The 9253-nt window shown below is 36.5% G+C and overlaps 1 pseudogene; it reads right to left on the reverse strand.

Moving 5' to 3' along the window:
- Positions 1-373: 373 nt before the first annotated feature.
- On the reverse strand, positions 374-8321 carry LOC130749353 (disease resistance protein RUN1-like; annotated as a pseudogene).
- Positions 8322-9253: the final 932 nt, after the last annotated feature.

Here is a 9253-nt window from a genome sequence, read left to right on the forward strand (position 1 = left end):
TATTATTGTTGCAGATGATATTTTTCTGCCATTTGCTGATGCAATCCCATGAAAAATAAACAAAACTTACAATGGATTGGGTCAAACGTCTGTTCGAGTTACACTTCACATTATTTCCCTCACTTATCCTCTTTTCCTTTTCTCTTTCTTTCTATCTATCCTTTTTACACCTCTTTTCCACCAAAATTGAAGTGCTTAAAAAAAATCCATCACCGTACTCTAAACAAATGTCAACATGATCTTATCCTCTCAATTTCATTTCTCTGGAAATAAAAGTAAGCCCTATGTCAATATGGATCTCCTTAATATGACTAACAACTTCACACAGTCTAATTGCTACTAGTACACATATAAAGATCCTACAATAGTCAAATTGTTCATGCATCACTTGAAAATAACATATTCTACATACCAACAATACTTTTGAGTTTTCCTTTAAAAGAATTACAACATATGTGGACTTGAAACACAGCGGAATGTAAAACACAAACTATAACTAGTAACATAAAAACCATTGCCAAACAACACATAAGCTGACATGAAGAATGAAGAAAGGCACTCCACCTTGGATTAGTTTGGCTCTGAAGAATAATACCTATTTTTCAACTTTTACCTCCATTTCTTGTGGCTCTTGTCTTCAATCAATTTCTGCCTCTAGCTTTGGAAATTTGTCTAAAGACTTCCAGAAATTTGAAATACTCAGAATTGATTCCTTAAGCCTCAAGATTTGCACCAACCCATCGATATTGGAATGGTTTATTCCTTTTCTTCATCCCACCATTTCATATCGTCGTGTACATCACCTGAGAGAGTTGCTTCTCTTACTACTTGATTATTGGATCCTTGGGCGCTCTCGGATGATACTTCCCTATTTCAGACAGAACAGTAAAATAGCAGAAGTTGTATCTCAAATATAAGCAACCAAATCAATATTGATACGAAGCTTCATTATGAAGAATAAACATGCAATCATGAACTCCATACGGAAATGAGTAATCAGGACCTAGATTCAGAGTTATGGTTCAGATGGACCAAATATAAACCCAAAGGAAGGAATAATGTTCAACATATATTAAATGAATGATAGCCTTTTACTGAGCAGGCTTCAAAGGATATCATAAACAGCAAAAAGTTAATTTTAACATACAAATATTTTGTGGACGCAAAAGAAATGAGTTCAAACCTTAAAATGGATTTATAACTCCATCGCCGATCAGAAAAGCAGCGAGACCCGATCAAGATACCAGCCAGACCGAACCAGAAAGGCTGTGAAGTTAGAACGGCTCGAACTAGGGAAGGGAGTACGAAAAAGAGTCTACCAAATATCTAAAACCGTAAACAAAGAGAAAGGGATGACCTCATGAATGGAATAATGCTATTAGAAGAAATAAAATTAAAGTTCAAATGTGCAAAGTTTTTATCCATTCCAGCAGTTGAAGCAGTATAGTGTGTCCAACATACATGACCAGATTTATGAGGTTACATGCACAACTTTTTACAGTTCCAATTCAGCACTGAAATCCTGCTTGGTTAACAATATGAACAACCATTCATTTCAAATGTGCATAAACTCAGACCATTAATACTTACATTTTCATCACCGCTGGAAACAACAGCATTCTTATCTGGCTCATGGTAGTGCTCTGCCTTTTTATCAATTGGTTCATCATATATGAGATAAATTGTTGTATTCTTCACAGTGAAACCGTTCTCAAAAACAAAAACCACCTTCACTTTGTTACCAGGTTCTATATTTGATACTACTTTCTGCCACTCCTCTTCATTGAAGGAGTCAAATGCATCTTTCTTATAGAGCTGAATGGTGTTTTTTGTGTAATTTATCAACATCACATTTTTCAGGCCTTCTGATATGATTTTGTCTGGGGAAGAAGAATAAATAATGCACATTATTGCCCTCAAGTTGCGCCCATCCACTTGAGGGACTTTGAAAATCACAGAAGAACATTCACTATTGAATGTTAGCCAATCAGGATAGTTGTTATTCGGAAGTAAACCAAACTCGATGGGAGACATTTTCTGTTCAATGAACATGCACACATATATAAAAAGTAAAAATATTAAACATATTGATGCTAAAATTATTTAATTTAATTGTTAAACACATATATTTTCCATAAAACATAATTACCTATTTTCTTGTAAATTTAACTTGTACTCTATGGCATCTTCAGGAAACAAAAAAAAATCATATTGTACTTAAAAATAGCAAGGGTCTCTTTGAACAGTTTAGTTTTTTAAAATAGAAAATGAGAAAAAACTTGTTTGATATAGACTGCTTCAAAAAACACTTCTTATAAATAGTTCTACTTACAGTTTTTCTTTTCTTCTTCTGTAAAACAAGTTTTATAAAATAGTTTTTAAATTCAAAAAAGTTTAAAAAAAAAAATCAAAAAACAGACAAAATCATACGAGCCCCAAGTCTTTTACCTATGCCCATTTGTAAGTATAAAGTTTTGATAATTAAAGCTGTATAATTATTTTTTAATAACAATGATAAAACATCAATTCTCGCAAGAGATAATCTAAATTAAAAACTAATGTGATGTCTAACTCTAAACCAACTATATATTTCTCTAATTGAGGAATGCTAGCAACACACTCTTTAAAACACTGTCCCTCACAAGCTTCTCATGCTTAGTCTACTTTTAAAGAGGCCAACAACACGTTTGCCTCACATTTAATAAAATGTGTTCACTTTTAAAAAAATAAACCAATCATATGGAGTTTGTTTAATAGAGTGTGTAGCTAGCATTTCTCATACTTAAAAAGTTAAAACATTAATAAGGTAATGGTGGTGTGGTGTGTGTAAAGTGGGGAGAGAGAACCTGTAAAATGCTTTCTTTAAGAGTATCAAACAACACTGCAGTTCATTCCCATTTGTATCAGAAGAGATGTCAATGATTTTTTTGACCTTGAAATTCGAACTTGGTTGTGCCAATCAACTAAAGTGGACTTATTGGTTGAGACTTGAGATGTGCTTGGGGTTGCTTCTAATTCCCCGCAAATTGTGGTATTTAAGGTATCCAAAATCCTCTCTACACTTTGATTCAGCTGAACATCTGAGTCACACTTCACCCATAGGCGTTGAAGCTTCTGAAGATCTTTTAGAGCATATAATAGACCATAGAAACTACTGTTCTGTTCATCCAAGAGATCAAGACATGACATACCCACAACAGATGTTTGAACTTGGGATGAAGTATTATTAGCTGGAGACATCCAAGACTGTATAATTGAAGGAAATACATCTCGTGAGAATCCTTCATAGCCGCACAGAGATATATATCCAATACTTTTTGATCTCACTACAGCAAAGGGAACGCTTGTTATACCAGTGTTATCTGCAACCAGGGTGGTTAAAGATACCATTTGTTCCATATCCTCTTCCAACTTGTCAATTTTTGAGCACCCAGACAAAATGAGGGTTTTTAATGACTTCAACTTATAGATGCTTCTTGGAAGTTGGCGAAGGCTTGTACAGTTTTTCAAACTTAAAAGAAGCAGTTCATTGAGATTTCCAATAGTAGGAGAAATTGAAGACAAACTGGTACAATCTTTTAGTACTAACTTTTCAAGATTTGGCAAGTTTGAAAAGTCTGGAGTTTGTCTCAAGTTAGGAGAATGACTGAGATTGAGAAATTTCAGCTTCATTAGCATCTGGCAGAAAGAGATTTGAAAACCTATGTTAGAGAAAGCAGCAAAGGAAAAATGGAAAATAGACGAAAAAGAAAAAATATCATTCTAAAGACGGTTTAAAATGTCCATGACTCCATGTAAGATATGTATTCTTAAAACTCTATCTTTTAAAGAATATACAAAAAGATACCTGAGACTTCCTCCAAACTTGTACCAGATTGGAATATTTGAAGTCAATAGCAACTAAACTTTCTTGATGAAAGTCTGCTGGTGTACATTTTAAAGGAAATCTATGCCAGCAAAGCCATCTAAGATCTCTTGAAAGATACTTATAGTCTCCATCAAGTTGTGCGCCAGCAAGTTGAAGCAATCTAAGTTTATCCATCTTCTCAAATGCTTTGGCATCCAAATTATAAGTTGTATCCATTTCTGGACACTTCAAAGTCAGTCCCTGAACATCCACTGTTCTCTATGAGACAAAATCAACAGAAAAAAAAATGAATAACATATCGTAGGTAAATGGTAGTTAAAAATCTAGTAGAGTAACTGACTACAACTGTAAGGTTTGAAGCCCATAATTTGTTACTAGGAACCATGTAGCACAAAATGATTCACAAGCAAATATCATTTTCATAATTATTGAGATAAATAAGACAAGCAACTGAATGTTGGTAACAACTGAACTCATTTAGCATTCTTCCTTCAGATAGTTTAGAAACAAAAACAATAGATGTAATATGTTCTTACAGTATATTTTGATGATACACGCTGCACATCCTCGTAGCGCCATAATCTACTAGGCTCTTTGCCCCCTTCAGCTGATCTCTTGCGGACGATTTCTCTTCCCATGTCACGTAGCAAATCATGCATTCTGATCCTGTTCTTCCTATCAATAGTTACAAGACATTGTTGTACGAGGACACTTATTCCAATTTCTGCAAAATTCCCACAGTCATTTAATATCTTAATCACATCATTTTGGTCCATCCCAATAAAGAAGAAAGCTATATCAAGGAATACTTCTTTAATATCATCATCACTTAAACCATCAAAACTTATTTGAAGTTTCTCCATCACTTCATTATTGGGAATCATTTTGAGTTTCTCCAGTACACTCTTCCACTCTGTTATCCTCCTCCTAGTCAACAAAAAGGACCCAATTACTTCAAGAGCTAGCGGCAACCCCCCACAGTATTTAACTACATCGCTAGAAAGATCAGTGAAACCATCTTCAGGACTTGGTTGCTTAAATGCATGCCAACTAAAAAGCTCAAGAGATTCCTTGTTGTCCATTTCTTTTATTCTATATACAACTTCAACTCCAAACTCCTTTTGAACTATATTTACATCTCTTGTTGTGATGATAATTCTACTTCCTTGGCCAAACCATTCACGACTTCCACACAAAGCCCTCAGTTGGTCCAATTTATTGACATCGTCGAGCACAAGAAATATTTTCTTTTGGCCAAGTCTTCTCTTCAATTCTACTTTTCCTGATTCAACATTATCTATCTTTGTCTTGGTGGTTTTGCAGATATCAGAAAGAAGCTTCTGTTGTAAAGTAACTAAGCCATTATTTTGTTCGCAAACTTCCCTAACATTTAGGAGGAAGCTCTTAGCCTCAAAATCACGACGAATTTGATTATACACAGCTTTGGCAATGGTTGTTTTACCCAACCCTCCCATCCCCCATATCCCAAGTAGTAGAGGATCTCTGATTGTTGGCTTTTCAATAGTTGAATGACATCTTGAATGCGAGCTTTTACCCCCACTGGGTGCTCAGCAACAAATAAGTCTGTCTTGCCTAGCAAATCGGTAACATCTTCAACTACTTTCATGATATCCTCACTTTCGTTTCTGTAAAATATGAACCAAAATATGAACCTAGAACAAGTATGCATTATCGAATATATTACCATTTTACAACCTGTGGTGGTTTGAAAAAGAGGAAAATTCATTGTGAAAAAATGATAGCTCCGCATGTATCCTTGTGAACATTGTTTTTAAAACGTTAAATTCTGTCAATAAAACTCCCGTGTAAACAACACTCAATACTTAAGCGGGTTAAAAGATAATGAAACATATGTACCGTAAGAAGATTAAACAGTACAATCCAAAAGCGGCCAGGTCAGCCTTCTCTGAAGGAAACATTGTCGCTGTTACAAAATAGCCCAGTGGGCACCGCAAAACATAAGTTAAAAACTTAGAAACCAGCCGGATACTTCTCAGCTGCATCTCCCCTTATCTCTTGAATCTCCCTTGCATTCTTAGCCAAATCTACCTCTGAAGCCTGACATTCATCTTCCTTGATTTTCATGTCCTTGTGCAACTTTTCAATATCAGCATTCCTCGCCCTCCAGTTGGGTGATTTTCTCTTCAAGTTTTTTCACTGCCCCCTCAAGCTTTGCGGCCTCCTTGCATTCGCATCCATAGAAGCTATACGATCTTTAATACAGTTTGAATTCTCTAGCCTCTTCTGCAACTTAGCTTCCAAAATGTCTGCCACCTTTTCCAAAGACCGAGCAATGATAGCCGACCTTAAAGCATATTCCGTGGTCACTCGAGCGGCTTGACGCATATCAACCTCTTTCAACCTAACAACATCCTAAGGAAAAATTAAACCTTTGTCTACCACCTTCGATGGTAAAACTTTATGTCCCAAGCCGAGTATGGTTCCACTATAGGCAAATCTTTAAAATCCCTCAACACCTCATGCCACCGATCAACAGAAGAAGGAAGCAAAGATGCACCCAGCCTCGGTTGAGTAGGGGGGACTGATGGTAGCATGCTCAAACTCAACTCGTACAGTCTCGTCGACATTCCTTTTTCTCTTCAGTGGGAACGTGTTAGCAGCTGACGAGTCTGCAGCATTGTCATCAGCAGTCAGGCCGGCTTTCTTTCCCTTCTTCGCCTAAGTCTTTTTACAACGCAAAGCAATCAAATTGACTTAAGAGATCCGAGTCGTGCGATCATGCAAGAAAGGTAGATGGGAAAGCAAACGCCTAAACAAATGTTTTTTCTCTCAAAAAATCACAAAGTTAATTACCTATGTATTGATGTAACCCTTCCCTTCCCTCTTTGAGAATGACCAAGATGTCAACGGAAGAACCTTTCCAAGAATTCCACGTCAACATTTTCCTCCTCGGTCAGTATCTCAGGGGTTCCCTTGCATAAGGGTAAGGGGTCACTCGTCCAGTAAAAGGGGAATTTGGGACTACCATCCAGGTTACAGAAAACTTTCAGGAAACATTCTTTAGCCTTTAGCTGGAAGAACTCATGAATAAATTTTTCGTAAGATTGGAGATAAAGCGTGAAGATACTTCATCCTTGAATAGTTTTGACGGAAACCCACCCGACCTTCAACTGTAAACCAAGACCGACTTCCAAGGAGAAAAAGATGATGGCAGTGGGATAAATATGGAAGTGAATGCAGAATTTGGAAAAGACTTTCACAAAAGCCCAACTATTTGGATGCATCTAGGATGGCGTGACATTAAGGACATGAAGGATAGAGCATCCGAAGGAAGAAAAGGGAAGTCCCACATGCAGTTTGTCAAATATAGTCTCGTGCATAAAAATGAAGTCAATAGCTTCCTCAGCCGGTTTGCCTATGCAATGCTTGAACAAGTTTTTAGGTTGGCTTTGACTTAGGAGAAGTGTGAGATTAAGAAAAGTGGAGAACCTCTTTCTTCACCCACCAGTAAAAGGTGGGTGGGGAAGGGCAGCAATCTTAGATCAGTTGGTAACCTTTTTGGCTGGATGTTTGGGCATGGTGGATCCTGTAGTGGACAACATTTATAAATATTACAAGAACAACACCAAAGAGCAGCATGACACCATATAACCCTCTTCAAAACCATTTAAATTTAGAACTTTAAAATTTTAATCTTTATTTTAAAAGTTACGAAGCCAAAGCAAAACAATAAATATTCTGTTTTTTTGTGTACATCGGAAAGATAAATTGCACCCGCTAGAGGTTGATCCTAGGACCTCCCCCACCCAACCCACATGTCCCCTAACTCTTACCACTTAGGCTATCATTCAGGGACAAACAAGTAATATTTTATATCTGTATTATAAATTTCAAAATTTAATACTAATATATCACATTTTATTTATTCATTTTAATCTACAAGTAGTATGCGTAAATATGTTCACACTATACATAGATTCTAAATTGAAATTAAATTACCTGGAGTTTATGATGACAACACCTGCTATGCCACCAACTTCAAGGAGTGTTGTCCTCCAATTCCTTACGATGCCTTGTTCATCTAGTGAGGTTGTTTTTATAAGATCTTCAAAAGCTTTTCCAAACTCACCTGTCTGATGACGCACATCTGAGGGATCTACCTCATAAAACACCGGAACAACCACCAGCCCTGTGGTTCTGCGTTCTTTCATTATTTCAAGCAACTCTAGCATACACCATTTTGAATTAGCATAATGTTTTGACAAAACCACTATAGAAATTATAGATTTGCTGATAGCTCGCTTTAGTGAGTCTGAGACCATATCTCCCCGTTTAATCTCATCATCGTCTCTGAAAACAAAAATCCCAGCATTTAGGAGAGAGGCATAGAGATGTGAGATGAATTTTGCGCGACTGTCTTCTCCTCTAAAACTCAAAAACACATCGTACATCTTTCCCTAAAATTCGAAAATAAAATATCAAAGGGCGCAGTGTTAGCCAAAAAGAATTTATGCTGTTGACGTAAAAATGAGGTTTCAATTGACAATAAATTTCGAAGTTCTTATGATAATTAATTACAAAACCAAATGTTACTACCAACTAACTCACCTTGCTTCGTACAGCTTTGAGGGCAATGACTTGCTGGATCGCTTGCGCTTTGTTCCAGGAAGGCCTGCGCATCCCTGTACGAACACGTGTCTTGTCAAATTCACTTTATTTCTTAATTAAACATAACTAGTGTTTTTTTACCCGCGCGTTGCACGGGGAATACGTCTATTGTATTTGATACGTCAATTAATACCTTGATTATTAAAAATATATTAAACAATGGATGAAATAGAAGACTCAGAAATGCTAAGCAAAGTTGACATAAAGACTTCTGTTATAAGCCTGGTTGAGATCAACAGGAACTCGTTTTACATTCTTCGTGAATATGAAGACAATAACACAAATCATAGATATAAGAAATTAGCAACAAATTAATCTTAAAAAAAATGAATGTGATAGTAGCACAAATTAAGATTGTGTAAGATAAATCATAAAGTATGACATTATTGTGTTTATTCCAACTAAGTAGGGATGACAATGGGTAGGGTACTATAGAACCATCCTCATACCTGCGTTTTAAAAAATTACCTGTTCCCGTCCCCATACTCGCGTGGGTAGCAACTCGATGCTCTCCACCTTTAGACAATTCAATGTCATTACAGGAAGCTCTTCATCTTTGCCAAAATCTAAATGTAGGGATGGCAGTGGGTCTCGGACCCATAGGGTTTCGGGCCCATATGGTACCCGCAAAAAATACCAACTATGGGTAGGGTAAAAAACCGTTAAATGGGTATGAGGTTGGGTATAGGTAATTACCCGCAAAAAGTAGTGGGTATGAGTGCGGGTATGAGCATT

The sequence above is a fragment of the Lotus japonicus genome, chromosome 3, assembly GCF_012489685.1.
Source record: "Lotus japonicus ecotype B-129 chromosome 3, LjGifu_v1.2".
Taxonomy (NCBI): domain Eukaryota; kingdom Viridiplantae; phylum Streptophyta; class Magnoliopsida; order Fabales; family Fabaceae; genus Lotus; species Lotus japonicus.